Source organism: Platichthys flesus, chromosome 22 (assembly GCF_949316205.1).
Source record: "Platichthys flesus chromosome 22, fPlaFle2.1, whole genome shotgun sequence".
Classification (NCBI taxonomy): Eukaryota; Metazoa; Chordata; class Actinopteri; order Pleuronectiformes; family Pleuronectidae; genus Platichthys; species Platichthys flesus.
Genome location: NC_084966.1, coordinates 12,633,484 through 12,658,041, shown reverse-complemented (window position 1 = coordinate 12,658,041; position 24,558 = coordinate 12,633,484). Strand labels below are relative to the sequence as shown.

At 42.5% G+C, this 24,558-nt stretch overlaps 1 protein-coding gene, 2 long non-coding RNA genes and 1 other non-coding gene across 4 annotated transcripts in view; 1 reads left to right on the top strand and 3 right to left on the bottom strand.

Annotated features, from left to right (window-relative positions):
- The window catches only part of LOC133933466 (histone H4-like), a 744,890-nt gene that overhangs the window by 623,661 nt on the left and 96,671 nt on the right, over positions 1–24,558 (bottom strand). The gene's annotated exons all lie outside the window — the stretch shown is intronic.
- LOC133944398 (5S ribosomal RNA) lies at positions 4,850–4,968 on the top strand. The gene has a single exon (XR_009916187.1). It is a non-coding gene; the product is annotated as a 5S ribosomal RNA (ribosomal RNA).
- LOC133933578 (uncharacterized) lies at positions 15,950–18,493 on the bottom strand. The gene is made up of 3 exons (XR_009912075.1): positions 18,325–18,493; positions 17,642–17,695; positions 15,950–17,380 (listed from the first exon to the last, which is right to left on the bottom strand). It is a non-coding gene; the product is annotated as an uncharacterized LOC133933578 (long non-coding RNA).
- On the bottom strand, positions 20,334–22,158 carry LOC133933577 (uncharacterized). Its single transcript, XR_009912074.1, has 3 exons — positions 22,100–22,158; positions 21,703–21,838; positions 20,334–20,884 (listed from the first exon to the last, which is right to left on the bottom strand). It is a non-coding gene; the product is annotated as an uncharacterized LOC133933577 (long non-coding RNA).

Below are 24,558 nucleotides of genomic sequence, written 5' to 3'. Positions count from 1 at the left end.
CGATGGAACAAGGATTGTACGGGTTAAATTTAATGAGCTTGTGCAATCCTTGCCGTATTACACGAAATTCAACAAGGCAACGGGTGTTGAATATTTCAGAGTGATCCATGACCGTCAAATGAAGGTGTGTAGGAGTTGCATGCAGCCTGGCCACATCCTGCGTGAGTGCCCGGACTTCACCTGCCACAAATGCGGATGTCAAGGCCACTACGCCCGGGAGTGCGCCACAGGGGTGGCAAAATGTCGGATGTGCCGGAGGAGAGAGAGAGACTGCATATGCTCGGTGGTGGAGGAAGCGGAGGAGGACGGCAGCGAGTTGGATAGTGGCGAACCGGGGGCGCCGGACGGTGGTGGTGGTGAGGACGAGGAGGGAGAGAATGAGGGCATGGGCGCGAGCATGGACCAGGACCGTGCCTCTGGGGGGAAGGATTTACCCCACGTTGCTGGAGGAGGAGCTCACCTCGGGCCAGCCTGCAGACCTGGGCCTGAAGGGAGAGCTGAGCAAGGGCCTGCTGCGGCGGCTGGGAGACAGGAGCGTAAGAGGCAGAGGTGAAAAACGGGAAGGGGTAAGAATGTTTGGGAATGGAACGGGGAAAACTGTACTTAAAACGACTTGGGGCAATGATGAGGTGGGGGAGAGTGGGGATTCTGTTGATAAAACTGTGAGGGAGGGGAGCTCGGGGAGTGATACGGACATGGAGGAGCTAAGGGAGGCGAAAAAAAAGCTGTCTGCAAAGCAAAAAACGGAGGGGAGTGGGAAGAAGAACAAGAATCGTTAATTTATTAATGAAGGTTAATGTGCTAGCCGGCTCTTTCTCGTTGTTTTTTTCCTTATTTTATTTTTATTATTTATGGCCTTGGTTATTTTTTCTCTGAATGCTAACGGTTTGAGAACAGAATATAAAAGAAATGCCATATTGGATATGAGAGCTGATATTCTGTGTTTGCAGGAGACTAGATGGGATGACAACCTACTTAATATAAGTAGAAAGCAGTGGAAAGGCAGGTTTATTTTTCAGAAGGGACTCCCAGGGCCAGGGGAGTGGCGATTTGCTTTAATAGTGCTAAAATAACGGGGATTAATTTAGTTCATAGAGATTTAGAGGGGAGGTTGTTAGTTGTTGATTGTGTTTATGAGGGGAGGGAACTTAGAATAATTAATTTACATGCACCCAATGGGGAGAAGGAGAGGAGGGTTTTTTTGGCTGGTTTGAATGTTTGGTGCAACTCTAATTGTATGATTGTGGGGGATTTTAATGTTATTTTGACTCAATCTGATTTATCGAGTAACAATACATTTAAAGGGGACAGCACTAGGCGAACCCTTAGGGATTTAATGGAGAACAATCAATTGGTTGACATATGGAGAGTCCTACACCCGTGGAAAAGGGTTTTTTCAAGAAGGCAACTTGTTGCAAATACTCTTAAACAGAGTAGAATTGACTTTGCGTTAGTACAAAGTAGAAAAGTTAAATTAATTAAGAGTGTGGAATACATTAATAATACTTGGAGTGACCATGCAGGGATTAGGTTAGAGGTGGGAGGGAGGGAAGGGAGTGTTAACCAGAGGCCTTGGTGTTTTAATGCCAGCTTTTTGGGAGAAGTTGTGTTTATGAAGAGCATGGGGTTTTTTATGAAGAGAATGATGGATGAATGGAATGATGATGAGAATATGAGTGTGTGGTGGGAGAGTGTGAAAATAAGAATTAAAAACAAATGTGTCAGGTATGGTATAGAAAAAAGGAAAAGGGAAAATGCAGAGGAGGATCATTTGAGAAAACAACTAAATGAGGAAATGAAACTGTTAGATGAGGAGGGTAATATATGTACGGAAAAATATGTGGATTTAAAAGAAAAATTGAGTGCCTTACAGGTAGCAAAGTGTAGAGGGGCTGCTATTAGAAGCAGGATTCAATATATGTACGAAGGGGAAAGGAGCACAGCCTTTTTCCTGGGTTTGGAAAAACAAAAACAAAATAAAACTGAGATAAAGGAAGTATTAGATAATAATGGTCAAATAGTAACTGATAAGGAAGAGATATTAAAAGTAGTTAGGGATTATTATGAGTGTTTATTTAAAAAAGATGCATGTGATAAAGATAGTGTAGGAGAGGCCTTAGAGGCACTAAAGAAAACTTTAAGTAGGGAGGATAGTGTTTGGTGCGATTGTGAATTTTCTGTACAAGAGATATATAGTGCTATTGATGGACTAAACAAAAATAAGAGCCCGGGGAGTGATGGTCTGACAGCCGAGTTTTACGTCGGCTTTAAGGAAATTCTGGCTCCGGTGGTTGAAAAACTCTGCAAGTATGTAGAGAAAACAGGCTGGCTCCCTGAGAGTATGGGATTAGGCATATTCACGATTTTTTATAAAAATAAGGGAGATAACAAAAATCTTGAATTAAGGGGGTGGGTGGGATTGCTTTATGGGGGGCTAAGAGTAAAATAAAGTGTTAAGGTGTTCTGACTGACTCTTTTGATGTCAAGAGGTCAGTGAGGCGGGGCTGCCCAATGTCAGCACTGCTCTACAGCATGGTGGCGGAGCCGTTGGCGGCTTTAATTGCTAATGATAAAAGAGTGTGTGGAATAGGTAAGGGAAAAATTTGCGTAATGCAGTATGCGGATGATATTAATGTAATGGTTAAAAGTGAGAGTGATGTAGATATAGTGTTGAAACATATAGAAACTTATGAGAGCTTCAGGAGCAAAAATTAATATGGGAAAAGTCTGAAATAATGAGGATGGGTAGGAACAAAGATCTAAATAACAAATGGGGATTCAAAGTAGTAGAGAATAAAAGAAAAGTGCTCGGAGTGTATGTTGGAAGTGATGAGAATGAATGCGATGATTTGACGTGGAAAGATGTTATTGGACGTATGCAAAAGACCCTGTGTATGTGGAGGGCTAGGGGTTTGCTTTTAAGGGGAAGGGTGGCCGTCTCACCAATGCTCTAGTTTTGTCGCAGGTGAACCATGCATTGAGCACTTGTGCGCTTCCGACTTGGGCTGAGCAGAAGATTGCAAAAGTCGTTAGAGACTTTATTTGGAGGAGCAAAGCAGCCAGTATTGCGCATAGAACGCTGATAAGGGTCAAAGATCAGGGTGGGCTAGGATTGATGGACGTACTCGCAAAAAGAACTGCGTTACGAACTAAATTGATAGGTAAATTTAGGGATGCAAGTCGGGAGGCGGCCTGGAAAGGCCACTTCAGCCAGTGGCTGAGCACATTTGGTCTCTTGAGTAAAGACAATTTGTTGCAGATTCAGGACGCAGCGGCATATGCACATCTGCCGCGGTTCTTCCAGGAGGTGCTCAACGCGTGGTTCCTGCTATTTGATAAGACCACACTCGTATGCGAGTCAAGAGCGTCTGTGATGAGGCTGCCGTTCCTCTCCAGCCCATATTTTAAACAGGGAGGCAAAGGGGTCATCAAGAGCGTGGCTCTTGAAAGGGCGGGGCTGAAGCGGGTGGGAGATCTAGTCGACAGGGGAGGGAGATGGGATAAAGAAAGAGTGATTAGGATAGTGAGAGAGAAGGGGATAACATATAGGAGGGAAGTGATTGTGAAAGTGTTGGAGAGAGTGGAAGGGAGTGTGATGAGTGAATGGGGGGACGGGTTTAGAAATAAGGGGAGGGTTGGGCAGGATGATGCGGTGGGAATCTCCCTGCGCCTGGGGGGGGGAGACACACGCCATTGCTGATATCACAACAAAGATTTGGTATAAGCATGCATTGAAACAGAGTGCAAAAACCCACATGCGAGAGTAAATGGACAGACACATATCCGGACATTACACCCAACATTTTGTGGAAGTATATTGACATACCGCACACACCGCATGCAATATTCAATCTTGATTTCAAGAGAAGGCACAGGAGGATTTTCACATGCATCATCCTGCACCAAATGCTCAGGGGAGTGTATGGGAGGACGTGTATGGTGTGTGAAAGGAGGGATGAAGACTTCATCATATTTTTGTGTATTGTTGCGAGCTAGCAGAATTCTGGGGAAAAATCAAGGGGCTGCTGGGAGGGTGCAGTGTGGGAGACTGCTGGGTGGATCGGGGTTGGGAATTGTCTGTACTCTTGGGAGTGAATAGGAAATATAAAAATTGGAAAAAGATCAACATGATCCTTGGGTTCGCAAGGAGGGCGATTTTTAACAGACGCAAGTTTGCACTGTATGAAAGGAGAAAGTTGGATGTATGGAGGCTGTTTGTGAATGAATGGAAAAGACACTTACGAATGCTGTATGAGAATGGAATTGTATGGATGACTGAGCAGGGCACTGTTTGGGGTTGATTTGGCTGGTTTAAAGGGGGTGGCTTAATTTTGGAGGTGGGAGAGTGAGGGAGTTTTGTGTGGGATTTTGGTTTTGTGTGGTTTTTCGAATGAGGGGTGGATTATTTTGTGGGTAAATGGTCGAGGTTAAAAGATTCTGTGTTTAGCTGTTCGGTTTGCGCTTTGGGACTGAGGGGCAGTTTAATTTCGAGGGTAAGTGTATTCGGGATAAGATACTGCTTCTGCTGTCTTGTTCTTATTTTTTTTAATTTAAAAGAGAAAGTGTGTTTAGTTAATTGTTTGTGCGGCTTCTGAGGGTGGTTTAATTTGTGGGATTGTTTTCATTTATTTGTATTGATATACGTATAAATGAATGCATAATTGCATAAAATGGAATATATTTCTGATAATAAAAAAGATTAAAAAAAAAATATGCCCGATCTCGTCTGATCTCGGAAGCTAAGCAGGGTCGGGCCTGGTTAGTACTTGGATGGGAGACTGCCTGGGAATAACAGGTGTTGTAAGCTTTTACATGACGTATAAACAAGGTTCAGAGGGTGGACTCATTCGCTTACGGCCACACCAACCTGAATACGCCCGATCTCGTCTGATCTCGGAAGCTAAGCAGGGTCGGGCCTGGTTAGTACTTGGATAGGAGACTGCCTGGGAATACCAGGTGCTGTAAGCTTTTTTCCACTTTTACTTGACATATTTACATGTATAAATGAGGCTCAGAGGGTGGCCTCAGTAGTCTACGGCCACACTAACCTGAACGGACCACTGGGAAGTCGCATCAGAGCGCGACGGCAACACAGCAGCGGAGACTTTATTCAGTTTGAATCAATCCAACCGGACAATAGACTTGAGATTGTTTTGTTGACACTACGTGTTCCCCCGTGGCATTGACGCACTGTAAGGGGGTCTCGATGCCGGTCGAAATGGCGGAAGGAAAAAAGGAGCGAGGGGGCAGTGATGCTCTCCTCAGCGGAGAGAACAAGGAGGAAAATAATGACACAGTTCTGAACAAACAAAGCATAGAAGTGTTAAGAGATGGGAGAAAGCTAACTCTGGTGGTTGAGGCAGAGGGTGAGAGCGTGACAACGGCGATGGATCTGATGAGGTGTGTGCGCGAGTTGTGTGGAGGGCTGCTGGGTTGCAGGTACTTAACTGAAAACAAATTTGAGATGACCATGAGCCACCCAAGATGCCAAGAAAGGTTGATGGAGGGGTTCAAGATGGGTGAAACCAGGGTGCACGCCAGGGAGATTGTCAATGACGAGCTGGTGGTGTCATTTATGAACCTGCCATTTTACGTTGAGGACCAGGAAAAACTGGAGAAGCTACAGATCTAGGGTGTGTCGGCTGCATCCCCGATTAGGAGGAGGATGTGGCCGGGGACAAATGTTGCGGATGGGACACGGTTCCTTAAAGTTAAATTTAATAATCAACTTCAATCTGCCGTACTCGTCTAAATTCAGCACAGCGCTAGGGGCGGAATATTTCAGGGTGATTCACGATAAGCAGGACAGAGTGTGCAGGATGTGTATTCAGTCGGGGCACCTGATGAGAGTGCCCTGAGTTTCAATGTCACAGGTGTGGAGTACAGGGGCACTTCGCCAGGGAATGCGGCAAAGATGTAAAAAAATGTGATCTATGCAGGAACCGGACGGAGGAGTGCAGGTGCAATAGGAGTGAGACCGAAGAAGGGAAGGGGGAGGAGGTGAACGAGAGTGAGGGGGGGAGCGAGAGTGAGAGCAGTGAGGAGGGTCACTCGGAGGGAATGGAAAGCATAGAGGAGGAACACGTACAGGGAGAGGGAAACATGGCAGGGATGAGAGGGCGGCTGCGAGAGAGGAGGGAAAGGGAGGAGGACACTATGAAGAAAGTCGCGTGCGGGATGGAGAGCGGGTGCAGATGGAGACGACCAAAGGGAAGAGGGGCAGAGAGGAGAAATGAGACCAGGAGTCAAGCAAGGAGAGAGGGCGAAGGAATGACGCGGCGGCGGCTGCAGAGGGGAGGAGAGATGCGCAGACGGTGAGGACGAAGGAGAAGGGCTCGACAAAAGGACGGAGAGGCGGAGTGGAGAATGCGGACCTGGGGCCAAAGGAGAGGAGGCAGCACGGCGACAGGAAGACAGAAGAGAGGAGAGAAGTGCAGAGTGGAGTATCTCCCACCGGGTCTGGAGAGGACACCCGCACGTCACAAACGGTAGGATCCAAGACTGACATGGAGTTAATGGAGGAAATTAGTCTAATAAGGAAGAGACAGAACACCAAGAGGCACAAGAGGATTAGCAAGATAAGTAAGAGCAAGAACAAAAAATGAAAACAAAAACACTACTTATAATGTTAACAATTATTTCAATAAATGCAAGGGGGCTAAAAAACAAAAACAAAAGGGAACAGATATATGGGACGAGCGATTTTGATATATGTTTACAGGAAACACACAGGGACAAGAGATGTATGAGGGAGGTGGAGAATGAATGGAGAGGAGAAGTATATGCAAACAATGGTGATGGGAATGCAAGGGGGTAGCGATATTAATAAAAAGAGTGATGATGAGGGGGATGGAAGGATGATAGGACTCAAATTTGAATATATGAATGAAGGCTTTAAGCTGGTAAATGTGTATGCGCCAAATGAGGAGAAAGAAAGGTGATGTTTGAAAAGATGGGATCAATGTGTGATGACAACTGTATGAAAGTGGGGGATTTTAATGTGTGGTGTGAGAAACTGGATGTGTCAAAGAACATGCATTTAAAAATGACACAAGAGGTATTAGAAAAACTAAAAAGTATGAAAGGACAGTGATGTATGGAAAGAAAGAAATCCAGAGGGGAGAGAGTTCTCAAGAGTACACCTGGTAAAAGGGGAATTAAATCACGGCAAACAATTACGCTGCACTGAACGGTAAGTGTAAATGTAAAGTGAAAATAACGAAACCAGTCAGTATGACTTGTGAACGAATATCAGTCACGTCTTTCTAAAACAGTGGTCATGCGAAAGGGAATGAGGTAACTGTTTACTCTACTAAACCAATGCAGGTCAAGTGAAAAAGGATCCAAAGACTCATACAAAGCCCCAGTCGGGAGATGAACGAATCCTTTCTGTTTCCTTGACTGAGCCTATGCATCAGTCCCGATGCGTGGCCACGAGAAAATGAACGAATTGTTCACGAACGACACATCACGAATGGGGTGTCTTCTACAGATGCACCATAGAGAGCATCCTGACTGGCTGCATCAACGCCTGGTATGTCAGCTGCACCGCCCTGAACCATAAGGCTTTACAGAGGGTGGTGAAGTCTGCCCAGCACATCACCAGGACAGCGCTACCATCCATAGAGGACCTCTACACCCAGCGGTGCAGGAAGAAGAGCAGCCGGATAATTAAAGACCCCTTTCAACCCAGCCATAAACATTTTTGCCTGCTGCCATCTGGCAGACGGTACCGCAGTATCCGGGCCCGCACCACCAGGCTCAGAGACAGTTTCATCCCCCAGGCCATAAGACTTTTAAACTCCTCTCTGTAACATACACTCCTGATCAAAATCTTAAGACCAGTTAAAAAACTGCATGAATTTGCATTTTGCACTGTTGGATCTTAGGAAGGTTCTAAGTAGAGCTTCAAAATGCAAAAATAAGAAATGGGAACAAGAGACCAAAACTTGTGAGCAGGCAATTTATTGAAAACAACAATTTAACTCAAATAAGCTGTTCATCAGCTGATCAAAAGTTTAAGACCACAGCCTTTAAAAGCCAAAATCTCTGCAAAATTTGGATTCCATGTCATTTCCTGTCAAGTAATCATACTGTGAAGATCTCTTGATGGCAAAGGCCAAAAAACTCACCGTCTTTGAACGTGGTAGGATTGTTGAACTGCATAAACAAGGCCTCTCACAACGTGACATTGCTGCTGAGGTTGGACGCAGTAAGACATTTTGCATTACTTAAAAGATCCTCAGGGTTATGGAACAAAGAAATCAAGTGGTAGACCCAAAAAAATCTCACCGGCGCTGAGCCGGAGGATCCGAATGGCTGTCCGTCAAGACAAGGGACGATCCTCGTCCCAAATTAAGGCCATTACTGGTGCTGACTGCAGCCCAATAACCATCAGGCGGCATCTGCGAAGGAAGGGCTTCAAAAACAAGAAACATCTTCAAAGCCCACGTCTCCTTCAACGCCTCAACATTGCCCGTTTAGACTTTGCAAGGGAGCACCAAACATGGGACATTCAAAGGTGGAAGAAAGTTTTATTCTCTGACGAGAAAAAATGTAACCTTGATGGTCCTGATGGCTTCCAACGTTACTGGCATGACAAGGAGATGCCACCTGACATGTTTTCTACGCAGCACAGTGGAGGGGGCGCCATCATGATCTGGGGTGCTTTTTCCTTCAATGGAACAATGGAGCTCCAGGTTGTGCAGGGGTGTCAAACAGCAGCTGGCTGTGTGGAGATGTTTCAGCGGGCATCCCTCATAACTGAGGGCCCTCGTCTGTGTGGTAACGACTGGGTTTTTCAGCAGGACAACGCTCCAATTCACAATGCCCGTCTGACTAAGGTTTTTTTCCAGGAGAATAATATCACTCTTTTGGACCTTCCTGCGTGTTCCCCTGATCTTAATCCAATTGACAACATTTGGGGATGGATGGCAAGGGAAGTTTACAAAAATGGACTTCAGTTCCAGACAGTGGATGCCCTTTACCATCTTCACCACTTGGCGCAACATTCGCACTAGCCTTTTGAAAACACTTGCATCAAGCATGACAAAACAAATTTTTGAAGTGATAAACAATAATGGTGGAGCTACTCATTACAGAGTCAGTTTTTGACACTTTAATTTCTGTTTTATTTTTTTTATTTTTTTTAGCTGTGGTCTTAAACTTTTGATCAGCTGATGAACAGCGTACTTCAGTTGAATTGTTGTTTTCAATAAATTGCCTTCTCACATCTTTTGGGCTCTTGTTCCCATTTCTTCTTTTTGCATTTTGAAACTCTACTTAGAACGTTCCTAAGATTCAACAGTGCAAAATGCAAATTCATGCAATTTTTTAACTGGTCTTAAGATTTTGATCAGGAGTGTATAATGACGTCACTTTCTGCCTAAATTTGGGAATGTTTCCTACCTTAAGATTTAAGGACCCGCTGAAAACCCTCTCTCCTCTCATTATTCCATAGGCAGTTCAAGGTTAGTTCAGACGAAGAGAAACACACTGAACACATCTGGAGACAACACTTAAACGTTTGAACTTAAGATGCAAGGCGCCTTAAGATATTAACATGTCATTATGATCTATACCTATGCTAGAGAAAGTCATTAGCTGGATATTAAAATACCATTCATTGTTTGTATCTGTGCTATGGATATCTATTAGCTAAGGGAATATACTACACCATCTTGTAGGAAATACCCGTGGGCTGAACTGGACTTTCACTGGATGGGCGAAGCTGAGAGAGAAGCTCTGATAGAGAAGGATCGTCTTGCTGCTGGTTAATCAAATCACTAAGAGAGACAGACAAAGGAACAATAGGCAGCCACACAACATCGTCAGATATAACTTCAATTTGTTTTCTCTTTACCAGTCTGTGCTCGGGTTACTGCACATGCTGAAAATACCTCTCGGTCAACAGGTCCCCTCATCAGTCAGGTAGAACAACCTACCAGTGAAGGCAGTATATCAGGCCGTAATTTGTTTCCAGCCAGATCATTCCCTAGGATGATCGCCACTCCTGGAACCAGGAATGATGGCCGGACTCCCATGGACACCTGTGCCTTAACTAAAGAACAGCACAACAAAAAACGATGCAAAGGAGCCAAAAACAGTTGCATACCCTTCTTCCAGTGTCCCTCCACTGGACAATAGTTACAGGTTCTGCTTTGATAAGGAGTATTCATTAGCCAACACAACATCTTTCTAGCTTGATGCTCATTTATGTAAGTAGTAACTCGGTTAGGAAGAATATCTTTAAACTGAACAGAACCAATTCCTTAAGATCTTCCATTTCATTTCTCATAAGCTACAAGCCAGCGATTCAAATGGGTGGTCAGTGCTCGCTCCAGCTCTACATACGTTTGCTCTTCTGATCTTCTCAGTTTCCTGAACTGCTGGCGATCGCCTCCGGCACAATTTCATAGGACCTAAGCCTCTGTGAGCCCACATTGCAAGAACAACATCTCTACATCAGTCCACTGGCATGCTTGACTTAACCGCTCAAAAAGAAAAGAAATTACCCACATCCTTCTCACAAAATGTTGGTAGTAACCTTAAAATATAAACTACATCAAAAGTATCTGTGGACACTGCTGGCAAAAATGGATATAACTCACGCTCTTTAATCAGCTCCAGTTCAACCTCACGCGGCTTAGTAGTTACATTTAATCATTCAAACTCCCATTCTTGATCCCTGGCATGAACTCGCTCTTCATGGGCACGTGATTCACTTTCCTGTTAGTGATGTAGCAACATAATTTCTGTCTTCTGTTCAACTGTTATGTCACCAAAGTCATAAAGGACTGCCCTCTAACCTTGATCTACCAGCTACTTCCTCTTCAGCAACAACCTCATCTCTGGAACAAACCGAAGGGGGGAAAAACCAACCTGTCCTAACTGGGCCTTTAAAGTAGAGTACATTACTTCCTTGTGAACCGTTCTATTTCATAATGCTCTGCAATTTTTAGCAACTGCTCCCTGGTACATTTTCCTAGCACCTCCACACTTGGAAACTGCACAAATTCCTCCATGGTAGCCATCTTTTCAAAAGAACCAACCCATATATATATATATATATATCATCACCTATATCATCTATATCTATCATCACCTTTGGAATACCTTTCCCCTGACTATCTGCCTAACCAATGCTAACTACCTTCTATAGACCCTAGTCTTCATGCATTTCATGACAGGTGTTTTAAACACAAAACCAATGACCAGGTAAAGCCCCAGCTTTGCTGTTACTCACCAGACGGACATGGATGTGTACCCAAGACAAAGTCAAATCATGTTTATGCACAAAAATAACAAACAAAAACTAGGGCTACGTTGTAGCACTTGCGGGCCCGAGCACCCGCACGTTGAAGCCTGTTGCGGTCGGTGGAGAGAGCGATCGATGACCAAGCGCACATCATCGATCGAGCATGCACTTCTCCACGTTGCATGCGTTTTGCGCTCTGCGGCAGTAGGTTTGCCAGTAGGTGGCGCCATCACTATTATTACGCACAGACATATATATCTGTTCATGTAGGCGCTCTGATGTAGCGTGAGCAATTTTGTGTCAATTGGACAATGTTAACACAACTTAATTTTCACACTGATCAGTAGGTGGCGCTATGACCCTGAACTAATATTTATATGTGGAGCTGTTCAGATCAGTATTGTCATCATAGGTCAGTAGTTTGGAGCCGGTTGGATAATGCAGAGTGGATTAACAAAGTACTTCCTGTTTCCTGGCGAATCAGTAGGTGGCGCTATGACACTGAGGAAATATTGACACATAAAGCTGTTCAGGCTTGGACTCTGACCATGTGACAGAAGCTTTGTAGTGATAGGACAATGCACAGTGGAGTTATGATAACATTGTGTCCTTTGGCGAAGGAAAATCCTTCGCCGCACATCAATGTTTACACGGTTTGAGGAAACGTCACAATTCTGACCATGATCTAATGACTTGACTGATCTGATTTGAGCTGTATATTGTAAATCAGCCAGGAGCAGTTCATCAAAGTATAAAACATGTCACTTCCTGTAGCCACCAGGGGGCGCTGTAATTTCAAGTCATAATTTCTGTGTAGATGTCATCAGGATGGCACCCTTGTCTTACATGTCTAGTTTGGACTCGATTGGACAATGTATGTCCGAGATACAGAACCTCGTGTTTTGATGGCGTTTAATCAAACTCAAGATGCCACGCCACGGTCACACGGTGTGACGAAAGGTCAATCTCTTAATCACTTTTTATCTCCATCTTGTTGTGATGGCACTGATCTTAATTTGAAGTTAATCTGATGAAAGCCCTGGGACAAGTGCATCAAGTAAAAATGTGGAATATGGGAAAAAAATGGCCACTTAATCCAAAATGGCGGCCTCCCTGTTTGGTCAAGCATACCTATCCAAGATATTTTTTTGTTTGTTATGAAACGACACATGTCCCGATAGATTTGTATAAATGTCGGCCATCGTAGTGCCGGGGTTGCCCTATAGGGGGCGCTGGTCAGTTTTTTTGCCACGCCCATTTCTTAAAACCATATGAATATCTTCAGGGGGGGGCTGTTGTTACACACATGTAGTTTGAGAGAGATAGAATCATGAACACTGAAGTTACAGCAATTTCGTGTTTCACGGCGAGTTGATGAACTTTAATGCCACGCCATTCATATGGCGTTTGACGAAAAGTCACGGTAATCTTATGTCTTCATTGTCAATGTCTTGGGACCCATTTGATACAGTTTGACATGGTTGAGGTCAGTGGATGAGGAGAAATTCATCCAAGTGTAAGACAAGCAAAAAACAAGACATTTCCTGTTGCCACCAGGGGGCGCTGCGGTTTTAAGTCATCATTTATGCATAGATGTCATCAGGCGGGGACTATTGTCTTACATGTCTAGTTTGGACTTGATTGGAACATGTATGTCCGAGATACAGATGCCCGTGTTTTGATGGCGTGTAACCAATTTTTAACGCCATGCCACGGTCACACGGTGTGATAAAAAAAAAATCCCTCAATCATTTTTTATCTCCATCTTGTTGTGATGACACTCATCTGAATTTGAAGTTGATCTGATGAAAGCCCTGGGACAAGTACGTAAAAGTAAAAATGTGGGATATTGCCAAAATGGCCACTAAAAGCAAAATGGCGGACTTCCTGTTGCGTTTTTCATACTGCTCCATGAGACTTTTTTTCATGACTGGTCACGATACACCTATATCCAGATTTTGATGAAAATCCGTTATGTGGAAACCTAGGGGCTGGTTCCAGGGGGCGCTGTAGAGCCATTTTGCCACGCCCAATTCCAATTACTCCAGAATACTAAAATATCCGCAGACCTTGAATTTCCTGCAAAGTTTCATAACTTTTTGAGCATGTCTAGACCCTGAAAAAGCCCCCCAAAGGGAAATAATAATAACTAGGGCTACGTTGTAGCACTTGCGGGCCCGAGCACCCGCACGTTGAAGCCTGTTGCGGTCGGTGGAGAGAGCGATCGATGACCAAGCGCACATCATCGATCGAGCATGCACTTCTCCACGTTGCATGCGTTTTGCGCTCTGCGGCAGTAGGTTTGCCAGTAGGTGGCGCCATCACTATTATTACGCACAGACATATATATCTGTTCATGTAGGCGCTCTGATGTAGCGTGAGCAATTTTGTGTCAATTGGACAATGTTAACACAACTTAATTTTCACACTGATCAGTAGGTGGCGCTATGACCCTGAACTAATATTTATATGTGGAGCTGTTCAGATCAGTATTGTGATCATAGGTCAGTAGTTTGGAGCCGGTTGGATAATGCAGAGTGGATTAACAAAGTACTTCCTGTTTCCTGGCGAATCAGTAGGTGGCGCTATGACACTGAGGAAATACTGACACATAGAGCTGTTCAGGCTTGGACTCTGACCATGTGACAGAAGTTTTGTAGTGATAGGACAATGCACAGTGGAGTTATGATAACATCGTGTCCTTTGGCGAAGGAAAATCCTTCGCCGCACATCAATGTTTACACGGTTTGAGGAAACGTCACAATTCTGACCATGATCTAATGACTTGACTGATCTGATTTGAGCTGTATATTGTAAATCAGCCAGGAGCAGTTCATCAAAGTATAAAACATGTCACTTCCTGTAGCCACCAGGGGGCGCTGTAATTTCAAGTCATAATTTCTGTTTAGATGTCATCAGGATGGCACCCTTGTCTTACATGTCTAGTTTGGACTCGATTGGACAATGTATGTCCGAGATACAGAACCTCGTGTTTTGATGGCGTTTAATCAAACTCAAGACGCCACGCCACGGTCACACGGTTTGACGAAAGGTCAATCTCTTAATCACTTTTTATCTCCATCTTGTTGTGATGGCACTGATCTTAATTTGAAGTTAATCTGATGAAAGCCCTGGGACAAGTGCATCAAGTAAAAATGTGGAATATGGAAAAAAAATGGCCACTTAATCCAAAATGGCGGCCTCCCTGTTTGGTCAAGCATACCTATCCAAGATATTTTTTTGTTTGTTATGAAACGACACATGTCCCGATAGATTTGTATAAATGTCGGCCATCGTAGTGCCGGGGTTGCCCTATAGGGGGCGCTGGTCAGTTTTTTTGCCACGCCCATTTCTTAAAACCATATGAATATCTTCAGGGGGGGGCTGTTGTTACACACATGTAGTTTGAGAGAGATAGAATCATGAACACTGAAGTTACAGCAATTTCGTGTTTCACGGCGAGTTGATGAACTTTAATGCCACGCCATTCATATGGCGTTTGACGAAAAGTCACGGTAATCTTATGTCTTCATTGTCAATGTCTTGGGACCCATTTGATACAGTTTGACATGGTTGAGGTCAGTGGATGAGGAGAAATTCATCCAAGTGTAAGACAAGCAAAAAACAAGACATTTCCTGTTGCCACCAGGGGGCGCTGCGGTTTTAAGTCATCATTTATGCATAGATGTCATCAGGCGGGGACTATTGTCTTACATGTCTAGTTTGGACTTGATTGGAACATGTATGTCCGAGATACAGATGCCCGTGTTTTGATGGCGTGTAACCAATTTTTAACGCCATGCCACGGTCACACGGTGTGATAAAAAAAAAATCCCTCAATCACTTTTTATCTCCATCTTGTTGTGATGACACTCATCTGAATTTGAAGTTGATCTGATGAAAGCCCTGGGACAAGTACGTAAAAGTAAAAATGTGGGATATTGCCAAAATGGCCACTAAAAGCAAAATGGCGGACTTCCTGTTGCGTTTTTCATAATGCTCCATGAGACTTTTTTTCATGACTGGTCACGATACACCTATATCCAGATTTTGATGAAAATCCGTTATGTGGAAACCTAGGGGCTGGTTCCAGGGGGCGCTGTAGAGCCATTTTGCCACGCCCAATTCCAATTACTCCAGAATACTAAAATATCCGCAGACCTTGAATTTCCTGCAAAGTTTCATAACTTTTTGAGCATGTCTAGACCCTGAAAAAGCCCCCCAAAGGGAAATAATAATAACTAGGGCTACGTTGTAGCACTAACGGGCCCGAGCACAGGCAATTTCAAGTCTGTTGCGGTCGGGGAAGAGAGAACGTTCGATGACCAAGCGCTCGTCTCCACATTGCCTGCGTTTGCCCTGTGCGGCAAGGAAGATCGCTCCACTTCTTCTGGCCAGCCGCTGGTGCTGAACTAGAGGTAAGTAACCTTGAAACTATCCAACATAACCTATTGCTTTATCTATCATCATATGCTTACATGCCTCAAGTTTTTTGTAATATGTAATTGTTATAAAAGTTACCGTTTATTTATCACGTCTAATGAACAGATTGAAGCAAGATAACTCGACAGTCTTGTTTTGGTTGTGACATTATTTTTTTTAATGAGTTACTATCAATACGCTACACGTGTACGTTTCATGTGATAGTAACTGTTTCACCAATATTCTGATACAGGATGGTATATCCGCCATTACTATTTTCACATTGTTTATTTAGTCTGTCATGGAGTTGTAGAGTGAATTAGACAGTAGTGATAACATTATAATGTCCACACATCAGTGTTGTAAACACTTCTCCAATTAATTATATAATTATGTTTTCACACTGAGGGAAGTGGAGAGACTTGATGTGGACTGTTATCAACAGCTCTGTGGGAGATCATCACCTTGAATATTACAGATGAGGTAGAAAGACATTTTATCTATGTGTACAATGTTGTATTTCTTTGTCACGTTTTATCAAAAGCGATTTAAAGTATGTGCATTTAACCATTAGGATACAAACCCAGACCCTAGTACATCGGTTCTAGCTGAAATAAGTAGTGCTTCATAAACAACACAAAACATTCATAACAGTACGCTTCTGCTCCTCATTAATGCAGCTCCTGATGTCCCCAGCAGCAACATGGTGGAGATCTGCAGCTTCATGCTGGTCAACTGGAAGACAACTGATTAAGATTAAAAGATTAAGATTAAAATCCATTTATTCATCCCAAACACATGCACAGACATGCAAAGGCACACTCATGCAGGTAGGGAAATTTAATCGCTGCTTTTTACCCATCTGGTGCAGGACACACAGAGCAGTGAGCGACCATGTACGGCGCTCGGGGGAGCAGATGTTGGGGGAGTGAGGTGCCTTGCTCATGGGCACTAGAGAGGGTAGGGAGACTCTTGGATTTTTGGACAGATCAATCCAGGTTCGACTTTTGTTGTCTCTCCATGGAGTCGAACCAAAGACGAACCAGAGACCTTCTCTGCCCATAGTCCAAGTTTCTGCCACTCGACCACCGCCTCTCCTCATGCATCATCAAACTAGTAATCTACACATCACTCCATGCGTTGCTCCCTTAACTACAGATGGCCTGCGAATGTCATGGAGTTTTACAGTGAATTAGACAGTTTAGGTATGATTTTAATCTCCACACATCAGTGTTGTAAACAGTTCTCAAATTAATTATAGAATTATGTTTTCACACTGAGAGAAGTGGAAAGACTTGATTTGGACTGTTATCAATAGGTCTGTGGGAGATTATCACCTTGAATAGTACTGATGAGGTAGAAAGACATTTTATGTATTTGTACAATGTTGTATTTCTTTCAGCACTTTTATCAGAAGGGACTTAAAATATGTACATTTCACCATGAGGATATAAACCAAGACCACAGTACAACAGTTCTATCTGAAATCTGTTGTGCTTTATACACAACACAAAACATTCTTTAACAGTGCGTTTTTTCTCTTCATAGATGAAGAACTGCAGCACCTGATGTCCTCAGCAGCAACATGGTGGAGATCTGATTTGATACACTTTAGATAAGAACCCAGTGTTTTATATTTCTGCTTTGCCATAAGAGACAGAACATGGTCATCACAGCTGTGTCCTTCAGGCTCGTCTGTCCCTAATAAAATGATAGGAAACATGAAAGTGATCGTCATTATTGTAGAGGAAGAGTTACATATGAACAAAGTGTGTAATCTTATTTTCTGTGGATATTCAACTGTGTATTTGAATATGCTTTTGGATTAAAACGTGCACTACCATGACAATGAATGTTTTTAATGGAGCTATTTCACATTAAAAGTATTGCATTATAATTTAATACATTATGTATTATGTGCAATACTTTGATTGTTTTTAAGTAATGAAATCAGGTCTGTACCTGGAGTCAGTGTTCAGTCTGGTTGGATTCAAGTTGTGTGTCAAGTTGGACCTTCTAGAGGAACATGAAACCAATACACAGATATGTAAAGTCATACATGGGCCAGGTTAAGTAATTAACAGACTTTTAAATGGTAAAAATAAAATATTAGTTCAAAGTTAATCAGAGCATAATCATTTCAGATTAGGAAATAGGTAGTGCATATAAGCCCACAACTCTGTATGACACTGTCTGTTGTAGTAAAGGTACAAGGCTATGACTTACTCATATTTAACAAAAGAATTCAGTGAAGTCTGTCTGAGATTAACGATTTAAATACTGAAGGTGGGAGACACGGTTATTTTTCACTGTAACACGTGACAGGACATCAACACCGTGACTCTGAATAAAGAGCCTTAAAAGACGTAGTGCTCCTTTGAACAGCTGCTCTTACAATGTGTAGCAAGTGCTAAATCTCCATTAGTATAATAGTAACAAAAATCACCCTTTACATAATTGAACATATATTTTCCATGTGAACCCCTTTAACACAGTTCAATTCAGGAGCAAAATATAATTTATACAGTATTTATTAGAGCTAGTATTAGTAAACAGATCAAACAAATGCAGTACAACACATCACACATCCACAGTGTCTCTTTTGCTTATCATCACAGTCAGTCAGAAGTGTCCGTTTAACTTACGTAGCAGTTGAGAGATGCTTCGTCGGAGCTAGCAGGAGCTAGCTCATAGCCAGTGCTGCTGTTGAGAGCGGCAGAGTTCACACAGGAAAAGACACAACGGGAGAGGGGACAAAAACCTTTGAGTCCCACACTCTAACCTGCTGAGCGAACAACGTCCACAGTTACTCCGCCGCCGTCCTCTCATCCAGACTCGCCAACCGTTCTCCGGTTCTTCGTGATACACAGCTCCGCAGCTTGTGACGACGTAACTCATGAGGCGTTCACTTGCAGCTGTGTTAAATGCAGCTTCGTTTGTCATGGCGAGTTGAAGAAGTCTGCTGCAAAGCTATGAATAATCCGCATGATGAAAACTCACAGCAATGTTATGCCTACATTATCAATATATTGAGACCCATGTGACACAGTTTGACATGGTTTAGCAAAGTGAATGAGGAGAAATACATCCAAGTGTGAGACGTAACAAACCGAAAGCGGTCTCATGCTGCGTTCAGGGTAACTCTGTTAAAATGGGTTTCATAGGTCATGGTGAGCTGATGAACTTTGATGCCACGCCATTAACAATCTGCATGATGAAAAGTCACAATAATGTTATGCCTACATTATCAATATCTTGAGACCAATTTGACACAGTTTGACATGGTTTAGTAAAGTGGCTGGAGGGAAATACATCAAAGAGTAAGATGACCAAAACAAGACATTTCCTGATGCCACCAGGGGGCGCTTTCCTTTTAAGTCATGATTTCTAGGTAGATGTCTTCCGGTCGCGACTCTTGTCTTATATGTGTAGTTTGGAGTCGATTGGACAAAATATGTCTAAGTTACAGAAGCTCGCTTATATTGGCGTTTAGTCGAACTTTGAGACCTCACCACGGTCACACGGTATGATGAAAAGTTTAAATTCTGATAACTTTAGATCTTCATCTTGTTTTGTAGAGTCTCATCTAATTTTTAAGTTGATCTGATGAAAGCTGTCTGAGTAGTACATAAAAACATAACACGTACCAAAATAAGACATTTCGCGTTACCACCAGGGGGCGCTGTGATTGTAAGTCACAATTTCTGCACCCATGTCTTCTGGTGGCGACTCTTGTCGAATGTGTCTAGTTTGGACTCAATTGGACAAAATATGTCTGAAATATGGAAGCTTGTGTTTTGATGGCGTTTCATCAAACTTTAACGCCACACCACGGTCAGACGGTTTTGCTAAAACGTAATCCTTCAATAACTTTAGATCTCCAATTTGTTGTGATGACGATCGTCTAAATTTGAAGTTGATCTGATGAAAGCTGTACGACAAGTACATCAAAGAAAAAATATGGAATATGACCAAAATGGCCACTAAAGTCAAACTGGCGGGCTTCCTGTTGCGTTATTCATAATGCACTGATGGACTTTTTTGTGCATCTAGTCATGATACACAATAATCTTTGTTTTTTTTGAGGATCGGTGAATGCTAAATGAGGGGCTTTTCCGTAGGTGGCGCTCTTGAGCCATTTTGCCACGCCCTTTTCAAAATACTCCAGAATACGTAATTTTACGCCGCCTTCGAATTTACTGCAAACTCCTACAACTTTTTGAGCACATTAAAGCCCTCAAAAAGCCAATTCATTTAAGCTAAGAAAAATAATAATAACTAGGGCTACGTTGTAGCACTAACGGGCCCGAGCACAGGCAATTTCAAGTCTGTTGCGGTCGGGGAAGAGAGAACGTTCGATGACCAAGCGCTCGTCTCCACATTGCCTGCGTTTGCCCTGTGCGGCAAGGAAGATCGCTCCACTTCTTCTGGCCAGCCGCTGGTGCTGAACTAGAGGTAAGTAACCTTGAAACTATCCAACATAACCTATTGCTTTATCTATCATCATATGCTTACATTCCTCAAGTTTTTTGTAATATGTAATTGTTATTAAAGTTACCGTTTATTTATCACGTCTAATGAACAGATTGAAGCAAGATAACTCGACAGTCTTGATTTGGTTGTGACATTATTTTTTTTAATGAGTTACTATCAATACGCTACACGTGTACGTTTCATGTGATAGTAACTGTTTCACCAATATTCTGATACAGGATGGTATATCCGCCATTACTATTTTCACATCGTTTATTTAGTCTGTCATGGAGTTGTAGAGTGAATTAGACAGTAGTGATAACATTATAATGTCCACACATCAGTGTTGTAAACACTTCTCCAATTAATTATATAATTATGTTTTCACACTGAGGGAAGTGGAGAGACTTGATGTGGACTGTTATCAACAGCTCTGTGGGAGATCATCACCTTGAATATTACAGATGAGGTAGAAAGACATTTTATCTATGTGTACAATGTTGTATTTCTTTGTCACGTTTTATCAAAAGCGATTTAAAGTATGTGCATTTAACCATTAGGATACAAACCCAGACCCTAGTACATCGGTTCTAGCTGAAATAAGTAGTGCTTCATAAACAACACAAAACATTCATAACAGTACGCTTCTGCTCCTCATTAATGCAGCTCCTGATGTCCCCAGCAGCAACATGGTGGAGATCTGCAGCTTCATGCTGGTCAACTGGAAGACAACTGATTAAGATTAAAAGATTAAGATTAACATCCATTTATTCATCCCAAACACATGCACAGACATGCAAAGGCACACTCATGCAGGTAGGGAAATTTAATCGCTGCTTTTTACCCATCTGGTGCAGGACACACAGAGCAGTGAGCGACCATGTACGGCGCTCGGGGAGCAGATGTTGGGGGAGTGAGGTGCCTTGCTCATGGGCACTAGAGAGGGTAGGGAGACTCTTGGATTTTTGGACAGATCAATCCAGGTGCGACTTTTGTTGTCTCTCCATGGAGTCGAACCAAAGACGAACCAGAGACCTTCTCTGCCCATAGTCCAAGTTTCTGCCACTCGACCACCGCCTCTCCTCATGCATCATCAAACTAGTAATCTACACATCACTCCATGCGTTGCTCCCTTAACTACAGATGGCCTGCGAATGTCATGGAGTTTTACAGTGAATTAGACAGTTTAGGTATGATTTTAATCTCCACACATCAGTGTTGTAAACAGTTCTCAAATTAATTATAGAATTATGTTTTCACACTGAGAGAAGTGGAAAGACTTGATTTGGACTGTTATCAATAGGTCTGTGGGAGATTATCACCTTGAATAGTACTGATGAGGTAGAAAGACATTTTATGTATTTGTACAATGTTGTATTTCTTTCAGCACTTTTATCAGAAGGGACTTAAAATATGTACATTTCACCATGAGGATATAAACCAAGACCACAGTACAACAGTTCTATCTGAAATCTGTTGTGCTTTATACACAACACAAAACATTCTTTAACAGTGCGTTTTTTCTCTTCATAGATGAAGAACTGCAGCACCTGATGTCCTCAGCAGCAACATGGTGGAGATCTGATTTGATACACTTTAGATAAGAACCCAGTGTTTTATATTTCTGCTTTGCCATAAGAGACAGAACATGGTCATCACAGCTGTGTCCTTCAGGCTCGTCTGTCCCTAATAAAATGATAGGAAACATGAAAGTGATCGTCATTATTGTAGAGGAAGAGTTACATATGAACAAAGTGTGTAATCTTATTTTCTGTGGATATTCAACTGTGTATTTGAATATGCTTTTGGATTAAAACGTGCACTACCATGACAATGAATGTTTTTAATGGAGCTATTTCACATTAAAAGTATTGCATTATAATTTAATACATTATGTATTATGTGCAATACTTTGATTGTTTTTAAGTAATGAAATCAGGTCTGTACCTGGAGTCAGTGTTCAGTCTGGTTGGATTCAAGTTGTGTGTCAAGTTGGACCTTGTAGAGGAACATGAAACCAATACACAGATATGTAAAGTCATACATGGGCCAGGTTAAGTAATTAACAGACTTTTAAATGGTAAAAATAAAATATTAGTTCAAAGTTAATCAGAGCATAATCATTTCAGATTAGGAAATAGGTAGTGCATATAAGCCCACAACTCTGTATGACACTGTCTGTTCTAGTAAAGTTACAAGGCTATGACTTACTCATATTTAACAAAAGAATTCAGTGAAGTCTGTCTGAGATTAACGATTTAAATACTGAAGGTGGGAGACACGGTTATTTTTCACTGTAACACGTGACAGGACATCAACACCGTGACTCTGAATAAAGAGCCTTAAAAGACGTAGTGCTCCTTTGAACAGCTGCTCTTACAATGTGTAGCAAGTGCTAAATCTCCATTAGTATAATAGTAACAAAAATCACCCTTTACATAATTGAACATATATTTTCCATGTGAACCCCTTTAACACAGTTCAATTCAGGAGCAAAATATAATTTATACAGTATTTATTAGAGCTAGTATTAGTAAACAGATCAAACAAATGCAGTACAACACATCACACATCCACAGTGTCTCTTTTGCTTATCATCACAGTCAGTCAGAAGTGTCCGTTTAACTTACGTAGCAGTTGAGAGATGCTTCGTTGGAGCTAGCAGGAGCTAGCTCATAGCCAGTGCTGCTGTTGAGAGCGGCAGAGTTCACACAGGAAAAGACACGACGGACGGGGGAAAAAAGCTTTGAGTGCGTCCCACACTCTAACCTGCTGAGCTAACAACGTCCACAGTGACTCCGCCGCCGTCCTCTCATCCAGACTCGCCAACCGTTCTCCGGTTCTTCGTGATACACAGCTCCGCAGCTTGTGACGACGTAACTTTGTTCAGAGTCTCATGAGGCGTTCACTTGCAGCTGTGTTAAATGCAGCTTCGTTTGTCATGGCGAGTTGAAGAAGTCTGCTGCAAAGCTATGAATAATCCGCATGATGAAAACTCACAGCAATGTTATGCCTACATTATCAATATATTGAGACCCATGTGACACAGTTTGACATGGTTTAGCAAAGTGAATGAGGAGAAATACATCCAAGTGTGAGACGTAACAAACCGAAAGCGGTCTCATGCTGCGTTCAGGGTAACTCTGTTAAAATGGCTTTCATTGGTCATGGTGAGCTGATGAACTTTGATGCCACGCCATTAACAATCTGCATGATGAAAAGTCACAATAATGTTATGCCTACATTATCAATATCTTGAGACCAATTTGACACAGTTTGACATGGTTTAGTAAAGTGGCTGGAGGGAAATACATCAAAGAGTAAGATGACCAAAACAAGACATTTCCTGATGCCACCAGGGGGCGCTTTCCTTTTAAGTCATGATTTCTAGGTAGATGTCTTCCACTCGCGACTCTTGTCTTATATGTGTAGTTTGGAGTCGATTGGACAAAATATGTCTAAGTTACAGAAGCTCGCTTATATTGGCGTTTAGTCGAACTTTGAGACCTCACCACGGTCACACGGTATGATGAAAAGTTTAAATTCTGATAACTTTAGATCTTCATCTTGTTTTGTAGAGTCTCATCTAATTTTTAAGTTGATCTGATGAAAGCTGTCTGAGTAGTACATAAAAACATAACACGTACCAAAACAAGACATTTCGCGTTACCACCAGGGGGCGCTGTGATTGTAAGTCACAATTTCTGCACCCATGTCTTCTGGTGGCGACTCTTGTCGAATGTGTCTAGTTTGGACTCAATTGGACAAAATATGTCTGAAATATGGAAGCTTGTGTTTTGATGGCGTTTCATCAAACTTTAACGCCACACCACGGTCAGACGGTTTTGCTAAAACGTAATCCTTCAATAACTTTAGATCTCCAATTTGTTGTGATGACGATCGTCTAAATTTGAAGTTGATCTGATGAAAGCTGTACGACAAGTACATCAAAGAAAAAATATGGAATATGACCAAAATGGCCACTAAAGTCAAACTGGCGGGCTTCCTGTTGCGTTATTCATAATGCACTGATGGACTTTTTTGTGCATCTAGTCATGATACACAATAATCTTTGTTTTTTTTGAGGATCGGTGAATGCTAAATGAGGGGCTTTTCCGTAGGTGGCGCTCTTGAGCCATTTTGCCACGCCCTTTTCAAAATACTCCAGAATACGTAATTTTACGCCGCCTTTGAATTTACTGCAAACTCCTACAACTTTTTGAGCACATTAAAGCCCTCAAAAAGCCAATTCATTTAAGCTAAGAAAAATAATAATAATAATAATAATAATCATTTCAATTTCAATAGGGCCTCCCACCGATTTCGGTGCTCGGGCCCTAACTAGGGCTACGTTGTAGCACTAACGGGCCCGAGCACAGGCAATTTCAAGTCTGTTGCGGTCGGGG